Genomic DNA, 13,722 nt, shown 5'->3' with positions numbered 1-13,722 from the left:
ACGATGTACTTTAAAATGACATGTAAAATGCCTTCTAGCCGGATTGTAGATCGTTTGTCTTTGCCGACCTTTTCGCTTCAACCTCGGGACCCTAGAGTCTGGACTGTGTCTGAATACCTTCTCGGTTATGGAAAAACCGGGGCATGCATGGAGACCAGACGTAGGGGTCATTAGTGCTTTATCAGACAAGTGCCCAAGTAGTTATGTTATATTACATGGTTAGTAAGAAACATCTTCCAGGGAGAATTGTTCCGTTAGGGGTTCCTTTCCCTGGGAGGCATGCCCTAAAGTGCATGTCCGGACTGCGAAAAGAGCAGAAAAGCATCTGGGGGCAGATAAATAAATAAATAAGAAATCATCTTTCAAGTCACCGACCGAATATTCCCTTAAGAACGCTAGCTTTCGGCTTCACCCAGTGTGAGGTACACATACGGCTGACCCGACAGTAACAATCGCAGAGGTGCTCCCTTTACCTCCTAGCCGAACAATCGGGAACGTAGGGGTAAGCACAGGAGCCAGGCAACCCAGCTTGGCCAAAACTTAAGTCATATCGTTGCATATAATGGTGAATAAAAGGTTCATGCGGAAGTTTGACGCATGTGTTGGACATAAAGCCCGTATAAATAAGCTTATGTTAAAGAATCCCCCAGGTATAATGAGTGCGGATGGCACGTCAAGTGTGTGCGAACAATGCGCATGTCAGCCCTTAAAGGCTCTATGAAAAAGGGAGGAGAAAAGAGAGAAACAAAAGACAACTGAAGTATAAAATGTGGACGGAGGAAGGAGACGAACTCTGAGTCCGGCGCTAGGCGTAGAATCTTCGGAGGCGGGCTGCGTTCCATGGGTTCGGCTCAAGTCGGTTGTCCGATGCGTTTTGCAGACGGTATGCTCCGCCAGTCAGGACTTGGTCGATGATGAAGGGACCTTCCCATTTGGGCTTGAGTTTGTCCTTTTTCTTGTCCGGCAGGCGTAGAACTAGTTCGCCAATATTATAAGTTTTGGCCCGTACTTCTCTGCTTTGATATCTTCGAGCCTGCTGCTGATAGAATACGGAACGAGCCTTTGCCACGTCGCGCTCCTCCTCCAATGCGTCCAAACTGTCCTGCCGATCCAACTCAGCTTCTCTTTCTTCGTACATGCGCATTCGAGGTGAGTCATGAATTATATCACAGGGCAAGACTGCCTCTGCGCCGTATACCATAAAGAATGGCGTGAATCTGGTAGTACGATTTGGCATGGTTCGCAGCCCCGAGAGTACGGAGTCGGGCTCCTCTACCCAGTGCGTGTTAGATTCCGTAAGGGACCGCACTAATCCGGGTTTGATGCCGCTCATGATTAGACCATTTGCTCGTTCGACTTGACCGTTAGTTTGAGGGTGATAGACTGAAGCGTAGTCGAGCTTGATGCCCAATTTTTTGCACCAGAGTTTAACCTCGTCGGCCGTGAAATTCGTGCCGTTATCAGTGATGATGCTGTGGAGGATGCCATAACGGAGTACTACCCCAGATATGAAGTCTATCACAGGTTCGGATTCGGCCGTTTTAACTGGCTTGGCCTCTATCCATTTGGTGAATTTGTCCACCATGACCAATAGGTATTTTTGCTTGCGGGTTCCCCCTTTGAGGGGTCCAACCATGTCAAGCCCCCAGACCGCGAACGGCCAGGTGATGGGTATAGTTTTGAGGGCGGTGGGTGACATGTGGCTCTGATTAGCAAAGAGCTGGCAACCTACACATCGTTGGACCAAGTCCTGAGCATCTGCCCGGGCCGTTGGCCAATAAAATCCTATACGGAAGGCCTTGCCTACAAGGGCCCGGGCTGCGGCGTGGTGCCCGCCGAGTCCGGCGTGAATTTCAGCCAGAAGATTTCGCCCTTCCTCTTCGAAGATGCACCGTTGAAGGACTCCGGTTGTGCTTTTCTTATAAAGCTCTTCCTCGTGGACCTTGTAGGCTTTAGATCGCCGAACTATGCAGCGGGCCTCATTTTGGTCTTCGGGGAGTCCCTGCCTGATTAGGTAGGCGAGGAATGGTTCCGTCCACGGGGCAATTACTGCCATTATTTCGTGGGCTGAAGGTGTTATTTCATTGGCTGAGCCACCGATTGTGTCAGAATGCTTGGTGTTGGACGGTGCTGTTGGTTCCGGATTATTGTTTTCGGACTCCTCTTCCCATACTACAGATGGCTTAAAGAGCCGCTCCAGGAAGATGTTTGGAGGGACGGTGTCGCGTTTTGCGCCGATGCGTGCCAACATGTCGGCTGCCTGGTTGTTGTCCCGGGCTACATGGTGGAATTCGAGTCCTTCAAACCGAGCTGACATTTTTAAGACGACGTTACGGTAGGCTGCCATTTTCGGATCCTTGGCGTCAAAGTCTCCATTCACTTGTGATATTGCGAGGTTTGAGTCCCCGCGGACCTCTAGGCGTTGAATGCCCATGGAGATGGCCATCCGGAGACCATGTAGAAGGGCCTCGTATTCGGCTGCGTTGTTGGAGTCCGTGTACATTATTTGAAGTACGTATTGGACTGTATCTCCGGCTGGGGATGTCAAGACGACGCCAGCCCCCAAGCCGGCCAACATTTTAGAGCCGTCGAAGTGCATAATCCAATTGGAGTATGCGCCGTACTCTTTAGGGAGTTCGGTTTCAGTCCATTCAGCGATGAAGTCAGCCAAAACTTGCGATTTTATAGCTCGCCGTGGTTTGTAGGTTATGTTGAATGGTAAAATCTCAATGGCCCATTTTGCAATCCTGCCCGTCACGTCGCGGTTGTTTATGATGTCGTTGAGAGGTACTTCGGAGGCCACTGTTATCGAACACTCTTGAAAGTAGTGTTGCAGCTTCTGGGATGCCATGAACACCGTGTACGCTATCTTTTGATAATGTGGGTACCGGGACTTGCATGGAGTTAGGACAGTGGATACGTAGTACACTGGTTTTTGAAGAGGAAATTTGTGCCCTTCTGTTTCTCATTCGACGACGAGCAGCGCGCTTACAACTTGGTGTGTTGCCGCGATATATAACAACATTGGTTCGCCCAAGTTGAGCACGGCCAGGACCGGATTTGTTGCCAATATGGCCTTTATTTCTTCGAGTCCGGGCGTGGCAGCATCTGTCCATTCGAAGTGTTCGGTGCGCCTGAGGAGGCGATAGAGGGGCAATGCTTTTTCTCCCAAACGGGAGATGAAGCGGCTTAGGGCCGCCACGCATCCAGTCAATTTTTGTATTTGCTTGAGGTCTTTTGGGATATCCAATTGTGACAGAGCTCGGATCTTGGTTGGGTTTGCTTCAATTCCTCTACCGGATACGATGAAGCCTAAGAGCTTTCCGGCTGGTACGCCGAAAACGCATTTTCCCGGGTTAAGCTTAATGTCATATGCTCGGAGGTTATCGAATGTGAGCCTCAAATCGTCTACTAGAGTTTCGACGTGTTTGGTCTTGACGACCACATCGTCTACGTATGCCTCCACTGTTTTGCCGATCTGGGTAGCCAGACATGTCTGAATCATGCGCTGATATGTTGCACCAGCGTTTTTGAGTCCGAAGGGCATTGTGTTGAAGCAGAATGGTCCGTATGGAGTAATCAATGCCGTTGCAGCTTGGTCTGTCTCCGCCATCTTGATTTGATGGCAGCCGGAGTATGCGTCGAGGAAGCACAACGAATCGTGCCCTGCGGTAGCACGATGATTTGATCGATGCGAGGAAGGGGGAAAGGATCCTTTGGGCAGGCTTTGTTAAGGTCTTTAAAATCGACACAAAGGCGCCAAAATTTGTCTTTTTTGGGTACCATTACCAGGTTCGCTAGCCAGTCCGGATGTTTTATATCTCTGATGAATCCGGCTTCTAATAGTTTGGCTAGCTCCTCTCCCATTGCCTGTCTTTTTGGTTCGAAAAATCACCGAAGAGGCTGTTTGACTGGCTTGAATCCTTTTAGGATGTTTAGGCTGTGTTCCGCCAGCCTGCGTGGGATTCCTGGCATATCTGAAGGGTGCCAGGCAAAAATGTCCCAATTTTCCCGAAGGAATTCTCATAGTGCGGCGTCTACATCGGGGTTTAATTGTGCCCCAATGGAGGCCATCTTTGTGGGGTCCGTTGGATGGACTTGGAATTTGACTATTTCGTCCGCTGGTTTAAAAGAGGTGGACTTGGATCTCTTATCGAGTATCACATCGTCCCTGTTCACCGTGGAGCGCAGCGCAGTGAGTTCCTCTGCCGCTAGGGCTTCGGATAGTGCCTCTAGGGCTAGTGCGGCTATCTTGTTTTCGGCGCGGAGTGCTATGTCCGGATCACTGACAAGAGTGATGATTCCATTGGGCCCGGGCATTTTCAGCTTCATGTATCCATAATGGGGTATAGCTTGAAAAATTGTGAATGCCTCTCGCCCTAATAAGGCGTGATATCCGCTGCTGAACGGGGCCACTTGGAACGTGACCTCCTCGGACCTGTAATTGTTCGGCGCGCCGAACACCACATCCAGTGTAATTTTTCCTGTGCAGCGTGCTTCCCGACTAGGGATTATTCCTCTGAAGGTTGTGCTGCTTCGCTCAATGCGGCTCCAGTCTATTTCCATTTTTCAAAGGGTTTCCTCATAAATGAGGTTTAATCCGCTGCCGCCATCCATGAGTACCTTGGTAAGACGAAAGCCGTCCACTATCGGACTGAGGACCAATGCTGCTGGTGCTCGGGCTGTTCGGAATTTTGGTTCATCGCTGGCGTTGATGGTGATGGCCGCGTCGCTCCATGGATTTGTTGTTGCTACTTGGTAGACTTCGGCGAGGCTGCGGATTGTTCGTTTCCACATATTATTTGATGTGAAAGTCTCGAAGACTGTTAATACCGTACTGGTACTGTTGTGCTGGTTATCCGGGGCTAGGAGCTCTTCGCCACTTTTGGCCACCTGCCGTAGTATCCAACATGCTCGAAGGCTATGTGTTGGAGTGGCGCCCTCTGTACTATGGATTTTATAGGGTCCGCTGAGCCATCCCTCCAGTACGGTTCCGTGCCCTTTAGGGGGTTTTTGCTTTTTGATTTTTGCCCCGGGTGCTTGAGTATGATGCACCCTTTTGTTTCGGACTAGGGTTGTGTTCGGAGCCGGATTGTCCCAAAACTTAGTTTCGGTTTTCCAGGCACTCTCTATCGCACAGTACTTTCGTACTATGGACGCCAGGTCGGCGAAGCGTGTAATTTCGCGACGTCTTACGGCGTTCAAAATTCCCTTGTCCGTGCAATTGTTGCAGAAAATTGAGATTGCGTTTTTCTCATGGCAGTCCTTTATCCTGTCCATAACCAGGAGGAATCTGGCCCAGTAATGATGTACTGTTTCATCGGGCTCTTGCCGTATTAGAGATAGATCACTTATGTTTGGGTGGGCGGGTGGAATTAAATTCGGAACCCCACCCAATCTAAGGCTCAAAGGCCGAGGAGTTTCCGGATTTGGAAGCTTGGATTGCTGGATGTTGTCAAATGAATTTGGTCCGCTGCCTGACTTTAGGTTCAGTACTTGATTGACGTCCGTCCCTTCGCGGGAATCCGGCATGGAGGGATCGGGAATCCGTACATAACTAGTTTTTAACGTAGAAGAAGGGTCGCCGCGTTGTTCCTCCACCACTGCAACGTGGTGGGTAGCCTGGGGAGAGTTGATCTCTCTCAGATCGGTTTTAAGCCCAATCTGATCATAGTCCGTAGCGACTCCCAGGGCGGCGATGCGATCCAAGAGCTCGTTTATGGAGGAGAGCTCAATCGGATCTAGCAGCTCGGCGAATTCCGAGTTGACGTGAAGGTCGCTTTTGATGACCCGAGAGGTCATCGTAGGAGCGGCGGCCGAACAGGCGGCCATAAGGAAACAACCTAGCTGGATAGTTTGCCCGGTGGCCAAAGCTCCCTTGGCAATGGTACCGTCTTTAAAGACGGGAAGAGGCATCCTCCCTGATTGCGACGGCACAGAGGAACTCACAATGAAAGCACCAATGTCGGTGTCAAAACCGGCGAATCTCGGGTAGGGGGTCCCGAACTGTGCGTCTAGGCGGATGGTAACAGGAGACAAGGGACACGATGTTTTTAGCCAGGTTCGGACCCTCTCGATGGAGGTAAAACCCTATTCCTGCTTGATTGATATTGATGATATGGGTAGTACAAGAGTGGATCTACCACGAGATCAAGGAGGCTAAACCCTAGAAGCTAGCCTATGGTATGATTGTTGTTGTAGTTGTTGTGTCCTACGGACTAAAACCCTCTGGTTTATATAGACACCGGAGAGGGCTAGTGTTACACAGAGTCAGTTACAATGATAGGAGATCTACATATCCGTATCGCCAAGCTTGCCTTCCACGCCAAGGAAAGTCCCATCCGGACATGAGACGAAGTCTTCAATTTTGTATCTTCATAGTCTTGGAGTCCGGCCGATGATGATAGTTCGGCTATCCGGACACCCCCAGTCCAGGACTCCCTCACACGCCTTCGACAACACCTCCATGCAAGTGTGGCATGGATCAAACAACGGCTCGAGGCCCGTGACCGATCCGAAGCCGAGCCGTAGGAGTCTGAGTAAGCCCTGTGTTGGGGCTGGTCCCCGTGGCATTAGGCTTCGAGTCTGAGGCCTACCGTGCCCGCCGTGGGAGCTCCATGGAGGGCGAGTCGCACCACGGCGCTGTCAGACAAGGCCGCGGAGGATATTCGTGTCTGAAATCTTGGCAAAACGCACAAGAAGAGGGGGGGGGGGGGTGAACTATGTACATAATTTGCGTTATTTGATAGCACTCCAGAGTCTGCACTTTATAATTCATACGGATGTACGTACTAGGACACACGTAGAATGCTCTTAGCCCAAGTCGAGACCCCTAAAAAAAGTAAATGATATGCCCTCTGGACACACGTAGGACACGCACACGAGATACTAACTCACCATCGACAAGATTATTATGCTATTAGGCCAACTCCATCGCGCGACTCCATCCTGTCCGGGCTCGTCCGTTTGGGGTAAAACGGACAAACAAGGCGGCCCAACGCGCGGGAGCAAACGGACTTTTGTCCGTTTTGTGTCCGCTTTCGACCCATCCGTGCCCAAGTTTGCGCCGCTTTTGGGGTGAAACGGACACCACGCGGACGCGCCGGCCGTCTGCGCGTGTCCTCCCCTGCCCCCCTGGCCCGCCCGTCGGTGCACAGGACGGGCCTTTTTCTATCCGCCCCTCCCTCCCTCCGGCCGCATCCACTCCACTCTTCCCCACTCTTCCCCACTCTTCCCCTCTCTTCCCCTCGCCGCCGCCGGCAGCCCGCTGCCTTTGCAGCCGTGCAACTCGGACACGCGCTTGCCCAGCCCCTTCCTCTCGTCGCCGCCGAGCTACCCTAGCACGGCCACCTTGTTTGCGCACCCGCCGGCCGGATTTGGGGCGGATCCGGTCGGTCTTGAGCTCGCCCGGCTGTGGGAGGCCGGGCCACGCCATGGACTAGTCGGGCACCTCGCCGAAAGGCCCTGGCAGGGCCGCAAGGCCACATACAGGCAATGGCTCGTCCTCTAGCCGCTCGGATCTGCACCGTCGGTGGTCCACCGGCAGATACGCGAATGGCGGCCGGCCGGGCTCGGTACTTGCCCAAAAGCTCGTCGGCGCACCGTTGCCCCTCATCAAGTGCGACCACTGCCCAAGGGTGGTCGTGCGCCGCGTGTCTACAACGTCGGAGCATCCCGGATGGGTGTTCATCAAGTGCTTAAACGATAAGGTATGTGCTCTTTTTAGCTTCGGTTTGTGCTCTTGGATTAGACTAGTGGTGCTAACTTTAAGTTTTATTGTGTAGAATGGATGCAAGTTTTGGTATTGGGAAGAAGAATATATCGATATATTGATAGAGCGAAATATAGTGCATGTTCGTGCACTTTTAGCTAGCTAGAGGCTTTAGATGAGACAAGTGCACTTGTTGCTAGATTAGAGGCTAGCCACGATACTCCGTGCGAAGAAGCAACAAGGCACGATACTACGTGTGAGGAAGCAACGTCGACTTCTGGCTTGAAGAAGAAAGGAGGGTGCAACGTCGTGCCTCCTCCACAGATCAACAATGAGTGCATCGAGAAGGCGCTAACCCAACTCTAGGGAGCAGTTATGGAAGTTGGGTATCTTCTCAAATGTATTCTTGTGGTTCTTGTTTTCTTTGGCCTTACTTTACTAGTTAAAATGTAATGATGTATTGTCATGTACCAAAAATGAATGATAAAAAAAGTTTAAGGACTTGCAAAGAAATGTGCACACGGACAAGATGCGGCCGGGATGCGTCCGCGCGCTGGACGCACGGCCACCGCATCCCGGAAACTGCCCGGACACGACCCAATCCCCCTACCCAAACGGACAGAATCCGGACAAAATGGACGTCCGTTTGGAGTCGCGCGGTGGAGTTGGCCTTATGAATGCACTCCAGAGTCTGCACCTGGAAAGAGCTAGCAACCCGCACCCGAATCTGCTAGAACTTTTTTTTTCAATCCGAGTACCAAATATTCTATCCTATTTAGCACTCCGCTTCTTCCTCCTCGTCTCATCTCATCTCATCTCCCCCACCGAACCACGATATACCACACCAGAAATCTTGCTATGAACTCGATATTGCTGCAATGGAACCGCCGATAGAGGTCTAGCTAGCCGCTGGAAGATTCGGATCAGTTTGCCTTAGGGGCCGGAAAAACCGATTGAGCTAGTTTAATTACGAAGGTTCAACACAGACAAGAATGGTCCATCTTTTGCAATGCAGTGGCAGTACCCACATGTCGTTGCCTCTGTTCTTCCTCTCGGTCCTCCTCCTCCCCTTCTTGGAGTCGGCATATTCGGATGCCGGTAAGACCTCTAGTGCTCATCCCAATGTTTCTAGTTTGAAACAGTCATTCCACATTTCCATGGTACTTTCTTACTCAACTATACTTTCTCAATTTCTGTCACAGGGAGGTTGCCACTGAGGTTACTAGAGATTGGCAGCAGTAAGGTACAAATAATCAGCTAGTTGTTGCTGTTGCCTGATGGACCTTTGCTCGTGCTACAGTGCTAATTAAGCATTGTTTTGTTAATGTCATAAGAGGAGGGGGGACGCAGAGGGGAGATGATGAAGATGGAACGGAGTGGCCTGATCGGATCAAGGCCACCAAGGTGTGAGAGGGTGTGCATGTCTTGTGGCCACTGCGAGGCAGTGCAGGTGCCCATAGTGCCACAGGATCACAAGCAGAGAGCTGGCCGAGAACACCATGATGCGGCGAGTGACATCAGCGCAGCAATGCTCACCACCTACAGGGTCAATGGTGGCATCTCCGACTACAAACCTCTGAGCTGGAAGTGTAGGTGTGGAAGCATGATACTTGATCCATGAAGTATTCAACAGTCTCAAGTTCTCAACTCAACAATCAGGATCACTTCAATTGTGCAAACATGTAGAGATGTCCTGATTTTTTCCCACTTTTTTTCGTTTTCTTCTTCTTTTCAAGTTTCCTCCAGACCAGAGGTTCAAGAGGGAGAATGAGCTGCAAATTTCTTGTACATTTAGGAAGCAGTTTTGCCCACAAAATATAATCAATGAATGTACCAGGACCTGGCCTGACTTTAGGGCAGTAGAGGCAAGTGAATTATTTAGTATTCACTCCGTTGCAAAATATAATGCGTCCTTGAATTTCGTGCTTCAACTTTGACCATAAATTTAACCAACAAAACCGACTGCTGCGGGAGCAAAAGTTATACCAGTAAATTTGTATTCAAAAGAGGTTTTCAATTATATAATTGTTGCTTCTGTCCTAGTCGGTCTCGTTGGTTAAATTTATGGTCAAAGTTGAACCTCGAAAAACACAAACGCACTATATTTTGAAACGAAGGAAGTATGCATTTATTTCAATTTGGCCATGGGCTCTTGTTGCGGTAGGGACAAACATCTGGTCTGCTGAATACTGTATAAGACAGCATCAGGGACTACACCAATGTTAGGTAGGCCACTTATCACTGCCACCAAACAAATAACGATTAACCTGAATGTCGATTTTATTTCAGTTCAAGCAACCTTGCTAAGCTATGATATTATTGGAAGATGCAAGCCTAAGCAACATACCACTGATCACTGTCACAACGACAATGTTTTTTTTTACATTCAAAATCTCCTTTATTCGTTTATAAGAATTGTTCCATCGTTTACAATCACGGGGATCAGTATTAGCAGTGGCAGCTTTTCTTTTCTTGTTCTGAAAAAGGAGAAAGAGGGCTGCAGCTTTGGGGTGACGAAAAGCTTGTGATGACTTGACATTTCTGCAGCTGAGGCTGAAGAAAAGGAGGAACTTGACCAAGGAAATGGATGGTAGCTCGTAGACCGCTCCCCGCTGGATTAGATGCTGATGCGGAGCCTGAATCCGGCTGGTGCGGTGTGGTGTGGTGTGCTCTCCCTTTCATGTCACGGCTGGCTCGAGCTGCAGCCGGACTCGTCCTGCATGCAAGCCACTGTGCCGCAGCGTGGCACCGGGCACAGATCTGGCGAGACCACCATTGCAATGCCGTGCGCCGTGCTGCATGCATGATAATTTGAATCGGAATGGCCAGGTGCTGTCCGTCACATCCGAGTGAATACCATAAAACTACCATTTTCTGCATAGAGTTTTAAAAAACCATTAAATTTTAGTTTGTCGCTGATACCTTTCAGAATTGGCGTCGGTTGTTTCACGAAATCAAAATCACCAAGTGTTTTACAATTGATCGTGATCATGACATGTCAGACCCGCTCTTAAACAAACTGTTTTGTTTGACTGTTTAGTTTAACCGTTAACTTACATGTGGGGCCACATGTAAGTTGCCTCTTCTTCTCTTCTCCAGTGCCGGCCATCTTCTTCCATCCCCTCGTGAGCCCAACCTGCTGGCGACGACCCTTCCGTCCCCTCACGCGCCCACCCCTTGGAGAGGTGACGGCGCCTTGCTGGCGCTCGTGTGCCCACCCTGTCGGGGATGCCTGCGCTGAGGCAGTTGCTCTCTTGTGGCAGGGGCAACCACATCCCGCTGGCCACGACCACGGCTGGGCAACGAAAGAGCCGTCTCAAGGAAGTTGCCGTCATGAAGGAGCGTGACCGTGTCATACACCGAAGGTGGCTCACTGAGGGGAGCCTGACAGAAGGCCTACCAGAAGGGTCTACGGGGCCCAGCGATAGAAGGGAGACCGAAGGGAAGGATAACCACCTAGCAACATCTTCCCACCAGGGGCGGCGGCGACCTAGATCACATCTCTCTCTGTAAAACGCTAACCTCCACCGTGTATATAAGGAGAGGCTAGGGGGCTCTCCTTCCCATCTATTCTAAGATAGGTCAACTGTCGATAGCAATCTTATCTACATCATTGTATTCCATCGCACAAGGTATCCTTCCATCATGAATAACAACAAAAAGCAGGACGTAAGGATTACTCTTCGGAGGCCCGAACCTGGGTAGCTTATGCGTGCGGGATCCGTTCTGGTACTTCGAATCTCTTTCAGCACCCTATCAAGAGATTTGACTTTTTTTCTGCACAGTAAGTTGGCGTGCCAAGAACGAACTACGCTGGCCGGAGATCTAATTCGGGGCACAGATCTAGATGAGCCCGGCGTGAACCTTCGCCTTCGGCTCTTTAGAGCTGCCAACTAACAGTTGGGGGCAACTCTTCGACATTACGCCCTCACCTTATATCGACTACATGCGCTTCGGGTCAACCAAGTTCCTCTTCTTCGAGCAAGGCAAGACTGCGACGTTTTACTCCTACTCGACCCGCATCGCAAGGAAATATGCGCAAGCTGCCACTCGTAGGGAAAAAGCTGGATTACTTCAACCCACCAGCCCCCCCCCCAATCACATACCATCAACATGATCTTCCCAACGGCGGAGACACGCCGAAAATAGAAGCTCACCCAACGTGGGATCTATGCAATGGATTCTGCCCCAAGCGAGCTCTTCGCATGATCTAATTCTATGGTCAACTTTAGCCAAGACAAAAATCGAAGCCATATCCCACATCCTGGCAAGTTCGCCTTGGTGGTAGATCCAGTCATTAGGGTTGTCACCTTTCACACTTCTTGATGGACGGAGGCAGTAGCCTCAACATCATTTCCCCGACACCCTGGAAAAGATGGGGATCTCCACATCCGGCCTCCAGCCCTCGGATACCGGCTTTCACGGTTTCTCTCCAGGACGCCCACGTCAATTTCCTAGGGCAGATCGATCTCGAGGTCATCTTCAACGATGAGGAGAATTTCTGAGCCGAGCAAATCCAGTTCGAGGTTGCTTTGTTTTGCAGCGGCTACAACACAATCTTCGGCAGGTCAGCGTATGCTCGGCTCGTGGAAGTACCATCATATGCATATCTACAGCTGAAGATGCGAGGTCCAAAGGGAACGGTCACAACCTATGTAACCCTGGAGAGGGCACTTGTGCCTGAGGTCGCCAACATAGAACTCGCAGAGGCTGCATTGGCCTCTGCTGAGCTCGAGCGGATCCAGCAATGTGCGGACACCTCAATAACAGAGTTACCAACGAAACAAAGGCCGGGTCCAGTTTTTCAACCTCCAAAGGACACCAAAAAAATTCAGGTGTACCCGGAGGACCCGAAGAAAATGTGATAATTGGAAGAGACCCGCCGAAGGAACATGAGGACAACCTCCTCGAATTCCTTTAGGCTAACTCGAACATATTCGCCCGGAATCCCGTACACATGCCAGAAGTACCAGCAAACAAAGCGCAATACAACCTCAACATCTGAAAGGATGCAAGGCCGGTCATGCAAGCTCTTTGACGTTTTTCCACGTAGATAAGGCATGCCATTGGAGAGGAGATCTCCTGGCTCCTAGTTGCTGGGTTCATTAGGGAGGTGGCACACTCCGAATGGCTGGTCTACCCAGTCATGGTGCACAAGATGAAAATGTTTGGGAGAATGTGTGTAGACTACACAGACCTCAACAAGGCACGCCCCAAGATCCGTTCCCTCTCCCATACATAGATCAAATCATTAATTCAACAACGGGCTGAGAAAGACTATTCTCCTTGGACGCCTATTCAGGAAACCATCAGTTACGTATGAAGGAGTTTGATCAGGAGAAAACAACTTTCATCACATCCTAGGGCCCCTTCTGCTACATCACAATACCCTTCGGGTTCAAGAATGGTAGAGCAACATATCAGCGAACCATGCATAAGTCCTTCCATGGCTGTCGGTGTCAAAACCGTCAGACCTCGAATAGGGGGGCCGAGTTGTGAGATCGGATCGATGGGTAACAAGAGACAAGGGACACAATGCTTTTACCTAGGTTCCGTCCCTCGTCAAGGAGGTAAAACCCTACATCCCGCTCTTGCTTATATTATGGATGTATCAAAGTACAGAGTTGATCTACTTCGAGATCTTAAGTTGTGGAGTAAACCCTAAGGGTAATGGTGATGACGATGAATGCGTCTGTACAAACTAAACCCTCCGGCTTATATATGCACCATGGGTATCTAGGGTTACACATGGTCAGTTGCCATCTAGGGGTTACATGTTGAATTTAATCTATATACCTGGAGCATACACCAAGTCCTCGGTGGAGCAGGTTAGAGGCCTCTGGAGTCCCTCCTCATCAATGGACTGTCAATCTGGCCCATGGACTAGACCAACTAGGCTGAGACTCCTAGTCGAGGACACCATCAGTAGCCCCTGAACTTGTCTTCAAAGCCGAGGATGATAATCTTCTTCGGATATTGTCTTCGGCTTAATTGTCTTTGGGTTAGCTGGC

At 50.3% G+C, this 13,722-nt stretch overlaps 1 pseudogene; it reads left to right on the top strand.

Annotated features, from left to right (window-relative positions):
* Positions 1–8,437: 8,437 nt before the first annotated feature.
* On the top strand, positions 8,438–9,585 carry LOC123041249 (EPIDERMAL PATTERNING FACTOR-like protein 2; annotated as a pseudogene).
* Positions 9,586–13,722: the final 4,137 nt, after the last annotated feature.

Source organism: Triticum aestivum, chromosome 2B, assembly GCF_018294505.1.
Source record: "Triticum aestivum cultivar Chinese Spring chromosome 2B, IWGSC CS RefSeq v2.1, whole genome shotgun sequence".
Lineage (NCBI taxonomy): Eukaryota > Viridiplantae > Streptophyta > Magnoliopsida > Poales > Poaceae > Triticum > Triticum aestivum.
Note: the sequence above shows the minus strand (reverse complement) of the source record. Positions and strands in the feature narration are given on the sequence as shown.